General features: G+C 38.3%; 1 pseudogene; it reads right to left on the bottom strand.

Moving 5' to 3' along the window:
* LOC149185662 (uncharacterized) overlaps positions 1-23,955 on the bottom strand; it is a 43,711-nt pseudogene extending 19,756 nt beyond the window's left edge.
* Positions 23,956-25,131: the final 1,176 nt, after the last annotated feature.

The following is a 25,131-nucleotide window of genomic DNA, read 5'->3' as shown; positions in this document are numbered from 1 at the left end:
TTCCTTTAGAAAAATTACTCAATCAGAGTGATGTTTTCCAAAACCCATAGTCTATTTCTTCAGAAGATGACGTTGAAGAGATTAAAATCGGAACTGTTGAAGATGTCAGAAACATCAAATTATGCACATCTTTAGACCCAGAAATCAAAACACAATATTTTAAGTTATTTAAAAATTATAAAGATGTGTTTGCCTAGACTTACACTGATTTGAAAACCTATGACACATATTTAATACAACACAAGATCCCTCTGAAGCCAGAAGCAAAACCATATCAGTAGAAGCTTAGAAGGATAAATCTAGCTCTTCTACGTACTGTAGAAAGAGAAATTAAGAAAATGTTAGATGCGCAGATCATCCTCCCTCTTAGATATTCCAATTGGGTTGCAAATCTAGTTCCTGTTAGAAAGAAAAATGGAGAAATAAGACTTTACATAGATTTTAGAAATTTGAACAAGGCATTGTTAAAAGATAATTATCCTTTGCCCAAAATGGACCAGTTACTGCAAATGGTTTCAGGATCACAAAGACTGTCTATGCTTGATGGTTTTTCAGGCTATAATCAAGTAAATGTTGATACATCAAACAGAGAGAAGACAACCTTTACAACACCCTGGGGTAAATTCATGTACGCTAGGATGCCATTCAGCTTAACCAACGCTGGAGCAATGTTTCAGAGAGCAATGGGCATCGCTTTCATGGGTCAAGTAAATAAATTTGTAGTCATTTATCTTGATGACATAATTTTTTTTTCTAAGTCTGATCAGAAACATTTAAAGCACTTGATGAAAGTTTTTGATAGGTGTAGAAAATTTGGAATATCACTTAACTCAAAGAAGTCTTTGTTTGTTGTTAAAGAAGGAAAATTGCTGGGCCATATAATTTCAAAGGAGGGTGTAGTAATTGATCCCAAACAAGCATCCGCCATAGAATCATTGACCTTTCATAGAAATAGAAAGGAGATTCAAGCTTTTCTGGGCAAGATTAATTTTCTAAGGAGATTCATTCCCAATTATGCCGAGATAGTGAAGGATATAACACACATGCTTCGAAAGGATCATGAAGTCAAATGGACTCCCTCTTCTAGGCATGCATTTGAACAAATAAAAAGAGCCATCTCTCAAGCTCCCACCTTATCCAGCCCCGATTATACCAAACCATTTAGTATTTTCTCTTTTGCCTCTAAAACAACCCTTGCCTCTTTACCCTGATGATGGATCCCATTTGGGATTCGAAACGTTGGTGTAAAAACTCTATTACTGTGGATTCTCTGGTCAAAAATTCAAAAAACCCTTGCTACTGTTTTATTACAGAAACCGAAGATTCCCATGACCAACCCATAGCCATTTTCAGCAAGGTTATGAGAGATGTTGAACTGAAGTATGAAATCATTGAGAAGCAAGCCTATGCCCTTATCGAAGCTCTGAAATCATTCATAATGTATGCCTTACACTCACCTAAAACTTCTTATGTCCCAAATAGTGCTACCAAAATTATTTTAACCCAACCAGACATTGATAGGAAAAGGGGTAGATGGATCACTCAAATTTTGGAGTTTGATCTAACTATCAAGACTACCAAGCTAGTAAAAGGTGAAGGAATAGTGTCATGCGGAAAGAGTCGATAATGCGAACAAAACCGACCTCCCTAGAAGCAAAGGCTTTCTAGTGACAAACAAGACAAATAAACACTAACTTTCTCTAAACATGCATTTAGAATACAAGTAAGCGGGTGATTTTAACATACCTTTAGTCCAACGCTTTGTAGTAGCCCAGCCTCGCCGATCCGGATGAGCTCCTCCTTCTCTTCGAAACCTGCATTCACTAACAAGCCAAAAGATTAAATAGCACCTGATAAACTCATAAAATAATACATATCCATCATACAGACCAAGGAGTATATGAAACAAATCATGAATAACAATCTGTTGAGAAAAATGAGTTCATTTGTATTAAGTGGAAACAAAAGAAACCATTACAACCTGAGCCTTGGTGTTGTGCAGGTCCCTCCTAGGCTCCAGCAAGAGTTTTCCTTTACTTTGATAAGCTCACCCACTCTCAAATAAGGCTAGGAAAGGATAGGAATCTCTCCTCTCAAGCTTTACAAGGGAGTCCTAATTCCAGTAGCATCTACCCTTAGGAATGTTCAGCTTTCAACCTCTCCTCCCTCTGGTCCAATGCCTATATTTATAGTGCTCTAGAGGAAGTTATTCAGCTCCACCATCAATGGGATAAGCCCCTCTTTGGATGGGATAGCTCCCCTCTTGATGGGATAAGTTCCTCTTTGATAGGGATACATGAACCATCTGGAGGCGCTCCATACACGTCAAACAAGCTTCTAGAATGCTCTAGAAATGACCACAAGTAACTTTTTTAGAGTGAAACTTGCGCCTTTTGACCTTTACAGGAGTATGCACCCTCCCCTTTACAGACAGAGCGTACAAGTACGCAGGTATTGTGAACTTGGGGTGCGTACACGCAGGTAAGGCTAAGAGAAACTGCGTACCCAGAGATATATAGATTTTTAAAGACTTTCTCTCATTCTTGGAGTTTGACATGGAGAGCAGAGGTATGAGATTTGTCAAGGAGGATAGTATGACAGTTGATGGAGCCATACTAACTGCAAATAGTCATGGTGACAAATTTTAGTGTAACAATTAGCTAAGCTTCTAGCTGAATCCAACTGCAAAATACTTGGAATCAATTCCGTTTTAGAAATACAAGGGAAGAATCCACAAGAACCTTCTGTCCTTGCAGAAGGGGAGAATCCACAAGAACCTTCCCTTCATCCTACAGGAGAGCATTTCTTGATCAATTTTGAGTGTCCAACATCATTCTCTAAAATCCAGTGTAAAACCATCAAGTTGAAATCAGTCAAGCACTGCATTATTAATGCAAATTTATACTGGAAAGATCCACTTAACATTTTGTTATTATGTTTAACAGAATCTGAAACTGAAGGAATCATTGATTAGTTTCATACAAGATTTTGTGGGGGACATTATGCTTGGAGAGCCATAGCATACAAGATTCTGAGGGGAAGATTTTATTGGCCCACATTGTTTTTACAAGTAGGGGTGATATGAAAATCACTCTTTAGTGATCTCAGTTAATTAATTAATGAATGAAGGTATTACAGACTCATGTGCTGGTGTGTGTCTATGTTATCTTAGGCAATGGATCGATCAGATTTCAAAATACACAAACACTGGAAAATGGAAAACAATAAGAGAAACACAGTAAGCAAATACGAGAACACAACAAATTAATAAGGAGTTCACCCAATCCTCCTAGGCTACGTCTCCAATCCAGCTTCCAGTGGTGGCCTTTTCTTATTGTGTCTTTAAACAGAGTTTTTATAATGAGGAGCTAAATTTGAGTCTCTTGAAATAGATGATGCTTAGCAGGGTGGTTCTTGGATTGCCCAAGCCACTAGAGTGCATAGACTCTTCCTTACTAAGTATCGACCTCAATTGGTCTTGAATGGGTGAGTCCAATTTGGTACCCAGTTCCCGACAGATATCCTCTGAGGGATTGCTCGAACCTCTCAAGCCTTTTGTCTACCTGATGCTACCTTACTCTACAGGTTAGCTCAACTCTCTATTTTCTGCTTCTTTCTTATTCTCTATTCTGTCTCTCTGTCACATTGTCTCCTTCTTTCTTACAGTTCTCACTTGCTTGTTCTCTATTTTGTTCATGGCTTAAAGCTAATTTGTCTCATGACTATTCACTTCCTCTTCCGCTCCTTCGGATCACTTGCTACTATTCACTTGGAGTTCCCTGCCTCTGCATCATCGCCACTGTGTAACGTCTCATAGGGAAGTGGCCACCTGTCCTCTCACGAACTGTGCCAACTCTTCCTCAAACGGTTTGGTATTTTGGTTACGCTGTGTAATGATTCATCCGCCAACTCAGCGGTCAAATTGGACTTTAGACTTTTATACGCCGCAACTTAATTCTCCCTCCAGATCCAGTCATACATTAGGCACAATCTCCACCATCAGATCTGGAGCCCCCAGATCCTACGGTGTTCACTCTTATTGTGCAGTTGACTTGCTCGACCATTAGCTCGCGATGAGAGGTGGTTTTCTCTCTCATCCACTGGAAACGTGTCATGCAATGTGTGGAATCGCTCATTCTCATGCCAAATCTGCTTACTGCCCAACATGCCTCCGATATTCCGTTGGTTTTGGAGCACGGGGCCCGCCTTTTGCTTTAGCGCTTTCCCTATGGTTTCCCGGCTTCCCATGCGACCGAGCGCTCGGGGATTTTTCTTTTCAAGGGGTTTTACCTAGCGATGTGAGATTAGTGCTAAGCGCTATTCATGCATCAAAAATGGCCTTCGTTTTCTGATCCGGACTTCCTAACTGCTAGTTTGCATCCTGCGCGGTCTCCATGGGCCTTGGTCAATGCACTTTGATCGAAGTCCTTGTTGTTCCTTTCTAGCTACAAACTGCAACTGTCCAGAGGCCTTCTTGATAGCTCTTTGTTCCCAAGTATTTTGAAGTTTGTCCCAATTTGATACAGTCATAGAACTTTGAGAATTTTTATGGATCCAATTCTGATCACGACCTTCCCACTGAAAAAGCTTTTGGACCACCAAAAGTTGGTTTTCAAGCATCGACTAAGTGAGGGTACAATTGTCTCACTTGTCCAATCTCTATCCACTTTGCACTGCTTGGCTTTGAACCCTTGAGCCCAACTTTGAGGTACTCAACATATCCCCTGAGCGTTGTCCTCACCTTCCTGTCCAGAACTGTGTCTTCCTACAATTCATTAAGATATTCAGGTAATAGGTCATCAACAAAAGGTAATTGACTCCGCTCTTCGGGATCTTCAATTAGTGAAGGTTCAAAGAATCTCAAGCAATCTGCATTTACAACTGAGTAGATGTGCATGTAAGCTGGTAGATCAAGGCAAAAAGCATTCTCACCAATCTTCTCAAGTATCTTGAAGGATCCATACCTGATAGGCTTTAGCTCTTTACCTTCACCTTGCATCTTGTCCTTGCTGATATATAGCCAGACTTGGTCACCAACTTAGAAACTATGCTTCATCTGATGCTTGTAATGCCTTGCCTTGTATTTGGCTTGGCTCTTTTCCAGCTGTTCCTGTATTGCCCGGTGGATCTCTTGGATCTGTTCAATGAACCTAGTTGCCCTGTCCACATCACTGTGTCCCTCAACTATGGTGTCTTTACCAAAGACAAAATCTAGAGGAGATCTTGGTTTGAAACCAAAACAGGTCTCAAAAGGAGATCTCTGTGTAGAAGAATGTTTTGCTCTATTGTAAGCATGCTGCACATAACATAAATGTTCATCCCAAAGCTTAGGATGCTTGCTGCAATATCCCCTGAGTAACTGGATCATTTTCCTATTAACTACTTCTGTCTGGCCATCAGTTTGTGGATGAAAAGTTGTGCTTTTCTTCAGTTTGGTGTCCATCAGTTCCCACAGACTTGACCAAAAATTCCCCACAAATCGGGTGTCTCGATCATATACAATGGAAGTGGGTAATCCAAAATGAACCCATACATGTTGAAAGAACATCTTTGCAGTTTGTTTAGCTGTAATCTGTTTATTACAAGGTATCAAAATACAGATTTTGCTGAACCTATCCACAACAACATACAGAGAATCATGACCTTTCCTAGATTTAGGTGGTCCTCCAAAAAAATCCATGGAAACACTAACCCAAGGGTGAGAAGGAACTGGTAATGGAGTGTACAAGCCTAGTTTTCTATTCTTGGGCTTGCTTTTTGCACACATAGTACACCCTCTTACATATCTAGAAACTGTCTCGTTCATTTTTGGCCAATAACAAAATCTTTGCAGCTGTGCAACTGTTTTACTTACCCCAAAGTGACCTGATATTAGAGAAGTGTGTGCTTCTCGAATTATCTTTATTCTTTCAGTTTGTGGGATGCATAACTTCCCACAATGATATAAGAGTTGTTCCTTTACATGACAATCTAATTCTTCTACTCGTTTGCATTGACTTAAAGTTGCATATACATCTTTAAAGTCTATATCTTGAGCATATTGTTCAATGTAACTCTCATGTAACAAACAATTATGCTTAAGTATAGTAGATGCATTTATAATGGGTCTAGATAACATATCTGCAACTTTGTTATGTATGCCCTTTTTATATCTAATGACTAAATGAAACTGTTGTAGAAAACTCATCCATCTATAGTGTCTTGATTGCTGCAACTTAGTTTGGGAGTGTAGATATTTAAGTGGTTGATGATCAATATGCATTACTGTCTCTTTGCCCATTAAGTAATGTTTCCAATTTTTCACACTCTGTACCAATGCATACAATTATTTATCATATGTAGGATAGTTAACTACTGCAGAATTAAATGTCTCGGAATGATAACATATGGGTTACCGTGCTATGTCAACACTGCTCCCATGGCATGGTAACTAGCATCCATTTGGATCTCAAATGGTCTTTGAAGATCAGGCAGTGCTAGTACAGGTGTTGTACTAATGTTTTCTTTCAAGGTGTTGAAGGCTTTCTACTGTTTTCCTCCCCACTGAAACACCTTGTTCAATCCTATTAAAGCATGTAAGGGAGTGACAATTAAGGAAAAGTTAGAAATGAACCTCCTCCAATATTGTGTTGCTCCTAAGAAGCTTCTAACTGCTGTAGAAAATTTGGGTTTAGGCCAGTTCACAATGAATGCCACCTTAGAGGGATCTATATTCAATTCACCACCCCCTACTATATGACCCAAATAATTCAAAGATGTTTTGCCAAATTCACATTTTGAGAGTTTAACATAAATTTTTTCTCTTTTCAAAACATCTAGTGTCTGCTTAACATGTTTTAAGTGTTCTTTCCATGTTTTGCTAAATATCATAATGTCATCCAGGTACACAATAACAAAATCATCAAGAAAAGGTTTGAGTACATCATTCATTACTCTCATGAAAGTAGCAAGAGCATTAGTTAAGCCAAAAGGCATAACAAGCCACTCATACAATCCCTGCTTTGTTTTGAAAGCAGTCTTCCATGCATCTTGTTCTGCAACTCTGACGTGATGGTATCCACTATGCAATTCTAGCTTGGAAAGATAAACAACTTCTTCAATTGATCTAAAAGATCATCTATACGAGGAAGGGGATAACGATTTTTTATTGTTATCTTATTTAGTGCTCGGTAATCAATGTACATTCTCCAGGAGCCATCTTTATTTCTCACAAAAATGATTGGTGACCCACATGGTGATGCACTAGGTCTGATGAACCCCTTCTCGAGCAACTCCTATAGTTGCTTCTTGATTTCTGTGTTTTGTAAAGTGGACAACCCATACATTCCAATGTTCGGCAATGGAGCATCTTGCTGCAAACTAATATCATGCACTATTTCCTTTTTCGGTGGTAGACCTTAGGTTCCTGAAACAAGATATCATACTATGAAACAACCTTTTCTAAATTAGCTTGCTGTTGAGAATTACAGCCCTCAAATACATTGGTTTTATCAGTTTTATTTTCCTTTACAACCATCAGTAAGAATTGTTTGCATGAATTTATCATTCTTTTCATCTGCCCTGAGTTTATGAGAGTATAATTATTCTTGAGCTTATGAGCTCTTACAAAGTATTCAATTCCATCTTTAACAAGTAGATACTTGTTCTCAGCTCTATAGAAAATAGCTTTTCTGTCATACAAGGACTTCCTAAAACAATTCCACATATATCCAAAGGAATTATGTCTAACTCAACCTCATCTACAAATGCTGACCCAAAAGAAAACTTGAGTTTGCATTGTCTAGTCACTTGTAGTTGTGCTTTATCATTTAACCATCCTAATGGGTATGGTTTCTTGTGAGGTGTAGTCACTAATCCCAACTTCTTTACGATTGCTTTAGAAATTAAATTTACTTGTGAGCCACTATCAAACAAAGTATCAATATTTTGATGTTTGGAAATAACTTGAATATGGAAACAATCATGTATTTTCTCTCATTTTCTTCATCAATAGTAGATTGTGAAGAATTACTAGTAGATGCTTTAGAATTCTTACCTCTTATACCTGTGGCTGCAATAGTTGTTTCATCTCCTGAGTTTGACCCCAAATATTTCTGAATAGCTGTAGAAGTCTTCTTCTTCTTGCCCTCGAACTTCTTAGGTCTCAGGTCCAGATGCATAATCCAACAGTGCTCATCATCATGCCCATCCTTTTTACAGTGAGTGCATGAAGCCTTGCTTTTCTGTGTAGTGTTAGCCTTCCTTGCTTTCCATTTCTACTTTCTTTTCTCCTTATTCTTGCTTGCAGTGGGTTGGGATGATCCCCCAACTTTTGGACTTCCATTCTTTCCTCTAGCTTCTAGATGAGTAGCTTGAACAGATATCTCATCTATACTAGTGGGATTAAATATGAGGATAGTGTGCCTCATGTAGTTGTGTAGACCACCAATGTACTTCAACTGAGTCTTGGGTGAGTCTAATGAGATTCCTAGAATCAGTGCTATCTTTCTAAATTCTTGGGTGTATCCTTGTACACTTTTCCCTTTCAACTATCAAATAGTTTGCCAGCTCATCATGGCTTGCTGCATGTAGGCCAATGGATAGAACTGCTTTTTGATGGTAGAAACAAATTAACTCCAGACAGAGATAGTCTTACCATGTCTCTTCAGGTCAGCTTGGGTCCTGCCTTCCCACCAGACTAAGGCAGTGCCTCCAAGGTGTAGGCTTGCTAGCTGAATCTTGCTCTTGTCTGAATCGATATTCTACACTCTGCAATAAACATCAATTTGTCTAATCCAATTGTCCAGCTTTTTTGCATTCATCTCTCCATCATATATAGGTAAATCAAATTTGGCATCTAGTTTAATCAAAGATGCCTTCTTTTTATGTTTAGGGCTATTAGGAGGTGTGAGGAAGCTTTCCTCTTTCCCTTTGCCTTTTGAGTGGTCATGGAAGTGAGACTCATCTTCTCCTTTATCTTGTTTGGAGCTTGATGAATCTTCATCTTTGTGTTTTCTAAAATCCCTATACATTTCCTCTACCATGGACTTTATGGCTAGGAAACTATCTATGAATTGAGGGTCTTGCCCCATAGAACCTTCCTTTGACATTGTCTTCTGAGGATAGACTCTCCCAATTTCAGGATTAGTTTCGACCATCTCTCCTTCTCCTAATTTGATCTTTGATCTAGCTAGCATTCAATAGCTAAATCCAACACAAGATTGTGTAACCTTAACAGCCTCTCAGCTCTGATACCACTTGATCTGAAAATCACTATTGAGTGATCTCAGTTAATTAATTAATGAATGAAGGTATTACAGACTCATGTGCTGGTGTGTGTCTATGTTATCTTGGGCAACAGATCGATCAGATTGCAAAATACATAAACACTGGAAAATGGAAAATAGTAAGAGAGACACAGTAAGAAAATACAAGAACACAACAAATTAATAAGGAGTTCACCCAATCCTCCTGGGCTACATCTCTGGTCCAACTTTCAGTGGTGGCCTTTTCTTATTGTGTCTTTAAAGCAGAGTTTTTACAATGAGGAGCTCAATTTGAGTCTCTTGAAACAGATGATGCTTAGCAGGGTGGTTCTTGGATTCCCCAAGCCACTAGAGTGCACAGACTCTTCCTTACCAAGTCTCGACCTCAACTGGTCTTGAATGGGATGAGTCCAATTTGGTACCCAATTCTCGACAGATATCCTCTCAGGGATTGCTCGAACCTCTCAAGCCTTCTGTCTGCTCGATGCTACCTTACTCTGCAGGTTAGCTCGACTCTCTGTTTTCTACTTCTTGCTTATTCTCTATTCTATCTCTCTGTCTCACTGTCTCCTTCTTTCTTACAGTGCTCGCTTGCTTGTTCTCTATTCTCTTCATGGCTTAAAGCAATTTTTTCTCATGATTGTTCGCTTCCTCTTCCACCCCTTCAGATTGCTTGTTGTTGTTTGCTTGGAGTTCCCTTTCTCTGCATCATCGCCACTGTGTAACGTCTCGCAGGGAAGTGGCCACTTGTCCTCTCACGAATTGCACCAGCTCTTCCTCAAACGGTTTGGTATTTTAGTTACGTTATCTAATGATTCGTCCGACAACTCAACGGTCAAATCGGACTGCAGACTTTTATACGCCTCAACTTAATTCTCCCTCCAGATCCGGTCATTCATTGGGCGCAATCTCTGCCATCAGATTTGAGGCCCCCAGATCCTACGGTGTTCGCTCTTATTGTGCGGTTGAATTTCTCGACCATTAGCCAACGATGAGAGGTGGTTTTCTCTCTCATCTGCTAGACACGCATCGTGCAATGTGTGGAATCGCTCATTCTCCTGCCAAATCTACTTACTGCCCAACATGCCTCCGATATTCCGCCGGTTTTGGAGCGTGGGGCCCGCCTTTTGCTTTAGCGCTTTCCCTACGGTTTCCCAGCTTCCCATGCGATCGAGCACTCAGGGATTTTCCTTCTCGAGGGGTTTTTCCTAGCGATGTGAAATTAGCACTAAGTGCTAACCACGCATCATAAACGCCCTCCGTTTTCCGATCCGGACTTCCTAACTGCTAGTTTGTGTCCTGCGTGGTCTCCATGGGCCTCGGTCAGCGCGCTTTCATAGAGGTCCTCGTCGTTCCTTGCTGGATACAAACTGCCACTATCCATAGGTCTTCCTGATAGCTCTTTGTTCACAATTTTTTTAAAGTCTGTCCTGATTTGATACAGTCATAGAACTTTGACACTTTTTATGGATCCAATTCGAATCAAGGGGCAAATGTATGAGGATGTGTTCCTTGTCAAATGTTTGCTGGTAAACAAAAATGAGCATCAATAGTTTTAGCTCCTTCTTCTCAAGGGATTAGATTTTATTGGAGAGATTCACCCCACTTCAAGTAATCAGCATAGATGGATCCTCACTATAATAGATTACTTTACTAAATGGGTGGAAGCAATTCCAGTCAGAAATGCTACTGATGTAGTGCTAATTATGTTTATTAGGGAGAATATCTTAGCTAGATTTGGTTGCCCAACTCAAATTGTTATTGATAATGTAACATCTTTTTCTAGTGTTAAAATGATTGACTTTTTCTAGAAATATCAGATTTTGTTACATCATTCAACTCCATATTACCCTCAGGGTAATGGCCTTGCAGAATCATCAAACAAGAGTCTAGTAGAGGTAATAAAAAAGACACTAGATGATCATAAGAAGAGATAGGATTCACATTTGATTTATGCATTATGGGCAAATAGAATTACTCCAAAGAGGTCATCTGACAAATCTCCATTTCAGCTAGTCTATGAGAAAGATGCAATTTTCCCTACCAATTTGGCTTTTCTTGTTTTAAAATTTATACAAGATGCAACAGATGAACCTGATGATTTTCCTAGAAGAATGAATCAGATTATTGAGCTTAATGGAAACAGAGATGAAGTTTAATACAAATTGCATAAATATCATAATAAGATGAAGGTTTTGTTTGATAGAAGAGCTAGGGAAAGGGACTTTAAGGAAGGTGATCTAGTTCTAAGATGGGATTCCAAGAGAGAAGAGAAAGGAAAGCATGGAAAATTCAAAAATTTATGGTTTGGACCTTTAGCAATTACTGAAGTAAAGGATAAAAACACTTTTGTTCTGCAAAATCTTGAGGAGCAATATTCCACTTATCCTGTAAATGGAAGGTTTCTCAAACATTATATTCAGTACTAAGAAGGTGAAATAGTTTTCATTGTACATAACTCCAGTTTTCATTTCCATTCCAAGATGTCAGTGTGATATTTTTTATAGCAAGTACTCCATAACCTGAGGAGAAGGCACATGGATATGTAGGTTCTCTACATACTACAAGAGAAAGCAGTCCCCAGATGGAGCCAATGTTGTAGCATTTTTTTATTTTTATTAGATAAAATATTTCAAAAAATGTTAAGTTAGGATATGGACATAACAATAGTGAATAAAATGTTAGTTTAAAAATTATTTTGATGATGATGTCCATAAAAAAGAAAATGTTAGGGTAGTTGTTCTAAAAAATAAAGGCAAAAAGAAAATGTTAGGTAGAAAGAAAACAAATAAACTCTGAAAGTGAGAAAGTCTAAATGCCACTACTCTTTTTTTCTGTAAAATAATAGTTGTGTGTAGCTTGTTTTAAATGCCACAACCCATGACGATCAAACTATTTAATCTTGACTGCTTCATGCTTTAAAGTTGATGTTCTAGATAGAGAATAAAGATCTATCCAAACTGTTTAATCTTGGCAAATCAGTAGTTAGGTAGAGAATAATAAGGTGCTCATCAGTTTAATCTGAGCCCTTGGAAGTTATAAGGGTAGATTTAGATAGTTTATTTTTGTTAAATAAGAAGAAAGGATAAGGGTTTTCTAGCTTAAATGCACCCATTAAATGAAGAAAAAATGATAGGATAAGCAAAGGGTAAGTAGAGAAAGGTTGCAGAAGTTTAATGGTTGATTGGACAAAATGTACATTTATCATGTTTCTATGCTCATGAGGCAGTTACACGAAGCAAATGAAGGACTACAAGTCAATTTATTAACCTCCCTCATCCTCATTCATTCATATATTTGCTAACTTCCCCTTCATATATTCATTATCATTCATTCCATAAGAACCCCTTTTCCTATGGTAAAAATCCTTTTTACCTAGGAAAAGTAAAACATCATGAAAAATCCCTTCTTACCATATAATTCCCCTTTTCACATAAAATTTTCCCTTCCACTCATATTTTCATATTAACATTAATTTATGTATTAAATCCTTAGAATTCCCCCTTTTTCGGTATTATATAGTTCCTTTAATATAATATCCGAAAACCATTTAGTTTCATTATAAACTATGCATATCACATCGCAAATCGGCGCAGCCACGGGCCTTTAAAATATGCAAATACCGTAGATTTATTAATAAAACTATGTATTCCAGAAACATCATATCAGCGGATTGAAGAACCCTTTAAAACATGCATATACATTAGTTTTATAATAAAACTATGTATTCTAATATCGCATCGCATATTGTCGTGTCGCAAGTCCTTCATGTGAATGCACCTTTGCCCATTGTGATATGTGATTATGATGGAACCGGACTTGAAACAATATATATCATATTCCATAGCAATATCGCATCCACGCCTCCTTTGTAATCCTGTCTGATGCATACACCCCTCGCCATTGCGATATCTGATCTCCGATCACGATGAGAGCCCAGACCCAACGATATATATATATATATATTGCAGTTTAATAACACATCGCGTCCACCCATTATCATATGTCTTTGTGATGGGCCTGACTCCCTGCCAACTCCGAATGCAATATGTGAATAATACCCGAAACCGATATTATTATCTACCACATTTAATACATTTTCAAATTCACCCATATGTGTTTTGTAAAGGTTTGTAGTGTTAAAACATTTTTACGATTTGAATGCGGAAATGATCTGAAAGCATCATTTTTAATGCTAATCTCTATTTTAATCCATAATCAAGTTGTTCCCACTATATTTAATCCCTCTGTATTCGTCTTTCACTCCTTCACCATCCGATCATGACCATTCAAATCCAACAACCCTCGACGATTTCGGGTACACTCCCTGTACGGGCATTTCCCACCCAAAAAGCTTTGCCCGATAACTCAAAAGAAGACAGTGTTTCAGTGATTATTTCTCTGTTTTGACTGTTTACACAGTGCAACCTCCATTATGCCTTTGCAGCCATTCAAGCCATCATTTAGCCTCCAATACACCCCAGACTCCTCCAATAGTCTTTCAAGCTTGGCAAAGCCATTAAAGAACCTCAACCACCATGTTTTTCTTAACAAGTTTTGTGTTTTGCAGGTTAGAAGATGTTGTTCCAAGTTTATAAAAACAATCCTGGATAATATTTGGAAGACACAATATGCGATTTACTATGAAAAACACAGTAAAAATTGGAATGCACAGTCAAAATCACTCAGTCAAGTTAAAGCATATTTTACAGAGTTTAAAGAGTATCAGATGAAAGGATTTAACTGAAGCAATATGCCAGTGTGAAGATACAAACAACAAATCAGCTAAAGGGGCAAAATATCAAACAAATGAAGCCAGCACAACCTGAATAAAAGGTGACAACAAGAAGTAGTTCAATAGCTGCCCTTATCTTCTTGCATGAAGATATTTTCCTTTCCTAGAATACATCTTAAATAGTTTTAAGATATTTGTAGTTTTATTGTTGTATAAATAACTCCTTTTCTGAGTTGTAAATGGTTCGGAGTTGAAGATTCATAGCTCATTTCTTGTAAAGTTTTTGACTGTTAATGCTACTTTGAACCTAGAAGCCACCTTTGAAGGAAGCTTTTGCAGACTCTTGATGTACTAAATCTTTCTGGAACCTTAATACAAAGCAAAGGATTCTGAATATGGTCTTGCACAGTTTGTGTTATCCTGTAAGTTTTTCCAGTTTTTCAATCATTATGTCTTTCTTCATATGCTTATGACTTGCAGAGATATCTAGGTAGGAACAATTAGAGTTTCAATTGATTCCTATAAGCTCCTGAAGTGATCATCTATTAAGAGACTGGATTAATGCAACTGTTTGTGTAGCTAATCCCCTCTAATCAATAAATCATCAACATCTTGTGTATGCATTAAGTATATTGTCTTTAACCTATGGAACGTAGTTTAGGAGGTTTTCCAACTTGTGATTGTTCTATTTTACAGTCTGGAAACTGTGATAATCATATTTTTTTTTGTGTTCTACTCACCACTATTTTGATCTATATCATTGTGTAATGATTTATAGCAGCCCCTTGCTGAAGTATTAATATACCCCAAATGATTTATTACTTCAATTCTGCATCTGTCTTCATTCATTGGTCTTCCGTAAACTTAAACAAAAAAACCCCAAAACAATTATTTTAGATGCTCTAGCATTGGTAGCCTAACCTACTACTATCTCAAAGGTACAACAGTACCTATGAAGAAAAGGAAGTGTGTCAATTTTGCACTTGTCAAGAGAGCCCAGTGTGTCACTTTCGCATCTCAATTGAGAAGATAGTGCACAAAATTGTGGTAAACTTACCATATTCATCAAAGTTGAGGATTGTTACACTATGCCAAGTCAATTAGGGTGCAAAGTTGCACAAAGAACGCTATTATAATATGCGAAAACAACCAAAGTCTTAACAATGTCAAAGTTTTAATGAAGACGTTCGAAGAATTACCAAAGTTCAAAGGAGCCTCCATGCATTTTTAAAAATTTCATATTATTTAATGGTGATTGTTTTATTATGAACCCTGAAGCTTCACAATTCGTAGGGAACATCTCAAGTAATTAGGAGCTTGGAGGGCTTGAAAATTGGCTAAGTAATGGGCAGGTTCAATCAGTTAGGCAGAGGCAAGAAGATACATGTGTAGGTTGTGCTCAAGCTTGAGAAAGCATATTGTAATCATCCAGATTCTTTGATTAATGTAATACATATAGTAATGGGTTTTGAGGAGTTTCTTTCCCCTAGATAAATCTTTCTGCATGTGTGGTGTTTCCTTTTGCATGTTAACGATTCTTGTTTTAGATGGTGAATTAACTTTCGCAGATGAGTAGAGTAGCTTCAATTCTTGTGATTTAGTAAATTTCATGAGCGGTATTGAATCTACACATTAATTTCTACATATAAGCGACAACAAGCAAGGCATAGGCTAAGGCAGAGACAAATCATAACGTCGTCATGCGACAAAGCAATGGAGACTGTTACAAATATAATTCATAACAAGTGAGATAAATAAAATTAATATAAATATTAAATAATTAAATATTGGTTATGTTAAATAGTCATTTAGTTAAGTGAAAAGGCATGTCTAAAAGACATGCCTAATCATGAATGGTCACCTGCATAGGTATAAAAGCAAGGCCTCATTGTAACTTTCATATCACTTATACATTTTTACATTCAAGTCTACAAGCTATTAATTTTTATGCTTCAGTGGTATTAGAGCCATGGCGTACAATATAATGATGTGATTCTTTGAACGTTTTTCACCGCACAATGTGCCATTACGTACACGTTCTGATTGCGTCGAGTAGTTTAGCATTCAAGAAGCATTTCACCGATTAGAAAAATCAATTGTAGAAGTTAAAGAATGTTGAAAGGAAATTAATAATAAGGAAGATGATGAAGAGAAAAATGTGGAAGAAGAAAAAGAAGAAGAATTCAATCAAAATGTTGATAGTGTTGAATATGAGCATATACAGATCAAGATGATGATCAATTCCTAGTCCGTCCTCCCAATGAGTGCGAGTAATTCGGAGGGATATGACTGAAACCCAGGGGGCATGCATCCTGGTCTACTTCGGCAGGAAAAATTCGGGTATAGAGTAGGTTTCCGCGGGAGAATATGACTAGTCTGTACCCCGTCCGTAATTGGAAGAGGGGTTATTCTAGAATAAGATTTTTTTGTCAAAGTTATGTGAGTTAGCGGGAATCGTCGCTCACCTTTGTTTATCTCAGTAGACATCGCCGAATAAGTGTTTTGTTTACGCCGTAAATAAGACAATCTTTGGGTAACCTGTAAGAGGTAGTACCCTTCCTGATAAAACAAATGTTTGTCAGCTCGAATAAAGGGTGACCCTTCCTGATAGAATGAATGTTTTGTCAGCTCGAATAGAGGGAGACCTCGAAACTCTGTTTTATACCTGGGGGCATGCAAACCTTTTGGAGTGCAAGCGAGGGGCGACTATTGATTTTTTAAATTTTTAGGACCTATAACCCTTTAAACTTGTAGGATTAGTCGTCACCTAACTTTCATAAAGAAAGGATGTGGGGCAAAAATCTAAAAGTTGCCATTTTATATGAGACATTCTTATCATATGACTGGATTAATTGAGCAGTTTTAGCACATAGTTCAAGCTCGTTAAAAAATAAACATAAGACATGAGCAAGTGTTTCCACCCGCTTTTAAGCTCATTAAAAAATGAACTATTCTCCGGTAAATAACCACCGTGAATGAAGATTTCAGCCATTAAAGCCTTGGTCGTGTTTGCACCGTCACCTCCACTTTTCCGTTGGCCGATCATTCACCTCCATTTGATTATTTACCCATTTTGAGGAACAGCTGCGAAGAGTGATTTCACTAGCCATCCTTGTGACACTGTCGTGATTGGAAAATTCCAACCCTTACCTGGAATTAGCTGCTACCCGTTTTATCACTCGTTCCTAAAAAGACGAGTCTTCTTTAAGCTCTTTTCAACTGACTCGTAAAATATGAAAAGATTGCTGAGTTTTGGCGTTCCAGCTCGTTAAAGCGACCGGACGTGCTATCCCTCCTCTAGATTTTAATCTTTTTGGACCTGAGGGATTATTACACAAAACGATTGAGCGCTTGTGTTGTTCGGCTCGTTAAAACTATCGAAAATTCATCCCTTCTGTATTGTTTTATACTTTTTCAGACTTAAGGGATTAGATGACGAAAAAGGAATTTTGGAGTTACCTTTACGTACCTTTTCAGACTCTCTAAAAATGAAAAGGACCGAGTTATCTTTGTCGTTAAACTCGTTAAAAATATTAATAGTGACAAACTTGTCTTTAGACGAGAACGAGTTTCACTATCGCTAGGCTCATTAAAACATAGCGATGGGTTTGCCCGAAGGGCAAATTATAGAACAAGCATATGTTATCCTCCTCAAGATTGACAAAAATAAAGAGGTACTGGTCAGCAATGACTGGGGAAAAATTGGGAAGAAACTCAAAGAATCTTTATTGGTAGCAAGTCGCTCTTGAACATGACACTTCCACTCCGTGCCTGAGTCGGGTTGGGTTGTTTCATTCACCGGTCACATCACCATGGTCACGCCATACCATCCACATTTGGGGTAAATGCTACCAATCCATCACATAAGTGTCGCCGACATGTTCAGGAGAATTCATCCAAAGAAGTCACCCGTGTCCCATCCACTACCATACATTATACTTCATTCCTTCATGACCGCCATCTTGAACCATATATCAGCAGATCGTTTTCACCTCCATTAAAATCATTTGCTCTGTTCTGTGTCATTGATGTGGGATTCATCAAGGCCCTCCTTTGACGAATCCCTTCTTTTCGACATCAGCTCATTATCCAAGAAGTTGATCTAGGAACACCCCATTCAGTACTTTGAAGCTTGCATGCCTCAAATGGCAAGTTTCTCACTTCCGGCGACAAGTATACATCAATGACCTTCGACTGAAAGATTTTGCGTGGTGTTCGACGCCAAGTCCTTTATTCACACCACGTGAATTGTACTGCAGTACCTTGAGGGTCATCATCATTATCGGTGATTCCTCTCACGCTTGTTAACAGTTTACATCATTGTCTGGTAATCAAGCGATGTCTTTCCATGTTCGACTTCAAAACATTTCTCACATGGATCGACTTGTACTTCGAGTGAAGATCGGACGAGATTGAAGACCCCGGATCTAGTTTCATCCATCCGGGCTGCGATATATATTCAGGAAAAATAAAAACATTGACATGTACAGCATTGCAGCACAGATAGTCATCCTACCAAAAGGATGATGACTCCATCAGAATCATCAGTCTACCATCAGACGATTGTCTGTCCTGTGCACATAAAAATGAGTTTATAGAGCTGAGCATGGGAATGCCCGCCTCAGCTAGATCATGCAAATAGTATGAAGATAATGTATTTTATTGTATCTTATTACAGGTCTCCTCCTAGCATTGAAAGAACTTCGGATCCTCCTAATAAAGCATTTCACCCGATAAACGGCCTCATACTTTAGGGGGCAACTATTATAGACATTTTTGTGCCTTACAGCTCTAAGCATGAAATGTCCATAATCCAAGGGATCCTAAGTCCCTAAAAGTGTTGTTCCTACCCCTAGAGGAACAAGGTCAACCAATTACAGCTTCTCCCAGAAGTTCTCCACCAGAAACTGCTCAGAATCAGTCAAATCAGGATCATTTCAGCTGCTCCACTAGCTAGCTGCGTTGCATAGCACCCCAGTACACTAGCTAGGTGCGTTGCAACGCACCTAAATGCACTACCAGGGTGCACTGAGCGGGAAATGACAAATGGCAGTGTCATTCCGCGAGGTGGACAGACAATGGAAGCTTCCAGAATGTTCCTCAATGACACTTGCCTCACTGAGTTCGACCAAGGATGAGTAAGAGGCTCTCAGTCTCCAAGTGGAAGCAAGAACTGACAGAGAGAGGCCACAAGTCAAATCATAAGCTGACTCATCCTCTTTGCATACATCTATATATGGATCCCTCATCCCAGAGATCCAGAGGCTGGAATTTTGTACTTTGCAGAGAATTGCTGTTGGTTTTGAGATAGAGATCAGTGCATTGGGTGATTTATGCTTTGTTGGAGGTGAAGAGGGGATTCCTTTGCTGGGGGGTTGATGCTGGATCAGGAATCATCGGTTGTAACTCCTCCTGGACCTTCTTGTGATATCAATAAAACTATTTGAGTTTCTCCTACATGCTTGTGTATCAATGATGTTTTTGTTATATTTGCATGTTTAGCTTAAATCTGATCCTAAGCTATTTATGAATGTAAATCCATGTCTTTGTGTAGTTTTCCTCTTCTGTGATCTTGCAGGAACTTGGTGAAGCTGGGAAAGTAAGGGAGCAGGTAGCTAGAAGCTGTCAAAGAGGAGAGAGATTGGATCAAAGGACTAGCGCAAGACACAGGTTGGTTCATCCTATTCCTCTTCGTTTACAGTTCATAAAGAAGAATACGAAAGTAGTTTTCCTTGTTTGTTGCTAAGGTACTGTCACACCTTAGTCGGATAGGGGCGTTCTAAGTAGACACTTTTCTCGTCAACACATGGGGTAAAAGTTAAAAGATTCTTGTGTGAATTTTACTTACATAATTTTGTATTAGAGGAAGAAATTGAAAAGAACCCCAGTCCTTTTGTGGGGGATGTGCAATTCCAGGCTTTCATTTCATTCGTTGTTAATCAACTGAAATGGTTGAAGGTTCATAACACGTTCCAGAGGCAGGAAAATGGATTGGAAATTTGGGTCAGAGGTGAACCAAAATACTCGTTACAATTGCTAGCCAATCACAAAATTTTGATGAAAAGGGAAGGAGTAATCAAAATCTTGGGACCCATTCAGAAAGAGATTGTCTAGAAGGGAGTGGAATACTTCCTCTCCCTTCAGGAAAGCTCCTTGGCTGGAGCCAAGTTTAGGTGGATAGTTTCTAATAGTAATGTACAAAATAGGGAGCCATTCAATTATAAAAATTTTAAGCTTGCTGCAGAACATTTTGTCACTTACAACAACCTCATCTTAAGGGAAGGTCCTTATTGGCTAGGCTGTCGGTTCCGTAGCCCTATTGTTTGGTATCCCACCGAAGGTTATAAAGTTATATATGAATTACCTGAAGTGCAGATAGGGCCCATCCTTGAGCTCTTGGCCAAAAACCATGGCTTTAGACTACTTTACAACATTCCTTCTCCAACTTATTCTCTAACTGCTCTGCATACAAATTACTTGCTTTTCATGAGGACATGAAAAAGGGTAAGCAGGGGAGTATGTTGAGTCATGGAAAAGGTATGCATATGCTATTTATCTCATCATCCTTTTCCTTTATTTATATCCCTTCTATATCCTAATATGTTAATATATCAAAGAATTATGGTAAGAATGAAGAAATTATCTGCAGTTACGACTTAGCTGATTATTATCCTTCTTTATGCAGGAAAAGTATGAAAAGGGACAACTGTTGTTCCCTAACCAAGGAACAACGAAAAAGTAGCAAGCTAAGGAAGGAGCGCGGTAGTTACAGATAAGACAAACACAAATCACAAGGATCAACATGAGAAGGGAAAGATGTCTAAAGTTAGAAAATTGTGCAAATCCCTCAAGATCGAGAGATCCTGAGGGATCGCTTTTACCATTTATATTTTTACCCCTTTCTCATTATAAAAGGAAAAAATTGTAAGCATAAAGGGGAGGACAATTGTTATTATTATTGTAATTCTCAATTACAGACTCTCGCTATAGCAAAGAACACAAATACAGTGTAATACTCTTTATCTGAAGTAACTAGCAGTGTACGCTGGCAGCTAAGGGCCCGACTTCTGGTGGAATTCATTGCTTCACCTGTGTCACATATTTTCAATTATTTCAAGTGTGTTAGGTTCGACTCTTCCAAGTAGCGTATACAAAAGAAAAGCATGTTATTCAGAAATGATTGATCTATCTGATCAGTGATGTTGTTTCACAGTTGTCTGTAAATGAATTCTTCTTAGATCTGAAAGTAAAACTGAATGCATAAGGAGTTTGTGTCTGATAGATTAATTGATTAAATTGAGAAGGGTTATCTTTGCTGCTGACTGTCTAGATCTCTATAAATTGATAGTAGATGTTCAGAATATAACTGGTCGGTACAAATTTGATTCAGAAGTTTGCATGATTCAGTAGTTTGGAAAATATACGCAGGTATTGTTAAAGTAAGTAGCGTATACACGTAAGTTGGGTTCGTTAACGTAGCGTATACATTATGATGTATGATTTTGAGGTTGTAGCTGGTTCTGAATGATGATGCACGTTTCTGGGTTCAACACAGTGTTCTAGTGACAGTGATCTGACTGCCCAGATTAACTGGTTGTTAATTGATGTAGTTATTATTATAGAGTTTGAGCTTCAAAGTTTTTGATGGGTCTAGTGTGAAAATTTGATGAAAAGAGTCCTTCGTATTGTGTTGGTGTGTACTAGGAGCATCTAGTTTGAAAATGAATGAAATATGGTCCCTGGAGGAAGAAAGAAGGTTGTAGCCTTCTATAGGCCAGTGCCTACATAGTAGTAAACATATTGGTTAGTACAAGAGCTAGGGGGTTGTATCTCCCTTCCAGTAGAAGCTCGAAAATGAGAGAAGGTTGTAGCCTTCTGTAGGTCGGTGCTTGCGTACTGGTATAAGTCTGCACCAGTACATAATTGTAAACCAAGTTTCTTTATATTAAGAAGACAACGACGATAGCAGTAGGTGGTTTTTCTCCCGCATTGGGTTTCCACATTAAATCTTGGTGTTCATGTGTGTTTCCTCTGTGTGATGGTTTATTCTATTATTATTGCACATAATTACTGTATAATAATATACTGATGCACTTATTAAATATCAACACATGATAAATTAACTAAATCATAAGTTCTCTGGGTATACGCCAGTTTCTTTAATCATAGTAGCGTGCACACGCAAGTTCACTTCACTGAAGTAGTGTATATAAATTTGATTAGGAAATTAAATATTATTGAATTGTAAATACTAATTCACACCCCCTCTGAGTATTATTTCCAATAGCCTCTTTGTTGATCTGAGTCTTTATTTTTGCATTCATGTTCATAATGCCCAAACATTAGATTTTCTACATGTTATGCTTCTCTGTGTTTGGTTTTGTGGAGGTCTCTGAAGCATAAAAACTGATAGCTTGTAGACTTGAATGTAAAAATACACAAGAGGTATTTAATAATAATAATTTACTATATTTAAAAATGTATAAGTGATATGAAAATTACAATGAGGCCCTGCTTTTATACCTAAGCAGGTGACCTTTCATGATTAGGCATGTCTTTTAGACATGCCTTTTCACTTAATTTAATGACTATTTAACATAACCAATATTTAATTATTTAATATTTATATTGATTTTGTTTACCTCACTTGTTATGAATTATATTCATAACATAGCCCTTCCCTTCAAAAGCTTTTTCCTCAAAGCTTTAATATTGATTTTCTTCAATTTCTGTCATCTCGATGTATAAAATCTGGTCATCGTTTCATCATGTAGCTCATTAGTAATATTCCCTAGTTTTTTTTTTTTTTATATAATAATGTTGTTCTTATTTTTTTTCATTTTTATCTTATTTTTTATAATAATGTTTTTTTTGGTTTAATATATATAGTCTTATTTTATTTACATATTTTTAATTAAATTTAATATATTAAAATTATATGTATAACCTTAGTATATATAACTTGTAATTGGAACCATACGATGGCTTATGGCAGCATTTGTTTGTCGAAGGTTATGACGTTTGGCAGGCAATAAGGTAGCGGGGAGTGGTGGAAACGACAAGTATTACACACATTAGTCAACCATTAAAAACAGTGGAACAATTAGCTATTAAAACAACATAACAGTAGAAGGGTATACGACAAGTCTTAAAATGGCAGCAGGGAAGTTCGAAGGTGGAAGACGTAGAGGTAGTGGGTAGTGGTTGGCTACAAAAAAAAAGAAAAAACAACGAAACAATTATCAGTGGCACGTTATAACAGAGGAGAAACGCCAAGTTTATTCCGCCTAAATATCCGACAATATTTGAATATATGCCTCGCCTTTTAGCTGACAATTTCAGACACCGCAGTGCCGCGCAATAACCCTGAATGTTTTCATTAACAATTTCTTTAATCTGTTCTATATTTTTATACCCCTTCAAACTGTTAATACTCTTGGGTTCCATTTTTTCTAACATCATATTCATAGGGTTGAAACCATCTGGTATCTTTTTCAGGTGCATTATAGCACAGACCAAATCGATTGATACTCCACTAAATTTAAATTCCATTATAGGCACTCTTGCTCCAGGAATCAATAACAATTTTGTGACTTGAGGAAGCATTGATAAAGTGTTTTCGAATGTGGTAAAAATCTTGTAACATGGAATGCAATTTGAAATAACCCACAACACATCAATGTTTGAACTAGGGTCATCCACTTCCAGACTGTAACTGTATTTCTGAGAAGGAAGCAACCCCGTCATTAGGGCTGTATGAATATATCCTGGATCATGCCATCCAAAATCCATTGCTAGGCTTGGAAGTAGATCATTACTACACATATCATATCGAGTGAACGTTGTCATAGTGGCCATGGCTGATTTTCCAGCATCGCATTGCACAAATTGCGTGGTATTTCTCCCGTTGATCCATGTTACCTTCATGGATGAACCAGTAGAATCCACGTTGGACAGATGGGCATAGAGCGACATGTCTGGGTTAGAAAACTTGAGAGCCTCGGATCTTCGAAGGATGCAGGGGTTTTCATAACCACCAGATAGTAATACAAACTTGATATCTGTGCGTATAGATATCAAGACATTTCTTGCGTGAATAGAACATTTAGGGATGGTATATGACTATTTGTTATGCGCGATCTGGGAAATGAAAGCTGGTCCACGAGCTTGACCACTCTTCCTTCGTGTGGAAAACACATTACTCTAAAGAGTGGGGAGACGATGGCTCCCATGCAATAAATATAGTCTCGTCCAAGGAGTAGATTATAATCCAAGGGTCCTTGAACTACCATTATGTTCATTTGAACTATCTTCCCTCTCAATGTTATAGGCACATCGGGAAGGATCCCTAAAGGTCGACTGGTTCCTTTATCAAAGCCTGTCAGATTTCTCATTTCAGGCAACAGCGATGGCGAACCAAGCGCTTTCCAAGAAATAGAGGAAAGGATACTCACAGAAGCCCCCTCATCAATGATGGTACCAGCCATGACCATTCTATATATTTGAACGATAATTCGGAATGGTATGCTTGCTGGCAAACGGGGTCTGCCTAGTTGATTCCAGTCGAAGGAGACAACTAGGTTGCTTGGAGGTGGGACCGAGTAGACGGCCAGGTATGGCTCTGACGAACTTCCCTCCTGTGGTAAGGGAATGGGTAGATTGCCCCCATGTTCGTTTGAGTCTATGTTGATGAAGAGAATTTGGATGGTGTCATCCTTGTTCTCTTCAGTGACTGTATCATCCGAAGATAAAACCTCTGAAGGCAAGACCGGGTCAACTGCTGCCTCGACCCTTTGACTTTCGTCTGGCATGGATTCAAATGGTTTATCTTCGATGATAGGCGCTTCAGCCGACCACTTGAGCGGGCCAGCTAGATTCTCAACTAGCGATGGACTCGGCAAGAGTTTTTTATATCCAGGAGGAAGTCATAACGGTGAAACCAGACGATCATCCAAAACTCTCTTCGCTTCGTCTAAGAAGGGACAACGGTGGACGGCATGATTGCCTCCGCACAGTTTACAGGGAAATCTAGCTTTCCCTTTTTGTCCTGAGGCTTCACTTTCGCCAGTTGACAGTGTGCTTTCAACATGATCATTAGAGGTTGATGACACTGGATTGTGCAAACGACGAGACCAGTCCCTTAGTATCCGA

This window comes from Pinus tabuliformis, chromosome 3_1, assembly GCF_031772625.1.
Source record: "Pinus tabuliformis cultivar Carrire ecotype Pingquan chromosome 3_1, CPIR1, whole genome shotgun sequence".
NCBI lineage: Eukaryota > Viridiplantae > Streptophyta > Pinopsida > Pinales > Pinaceae > Pinus > Pinus tabuliformis.
Note: the sequence above shows the minus strand (reverse complement) of the source record. Positions and strands in the feature narration are given on the sequence as shown.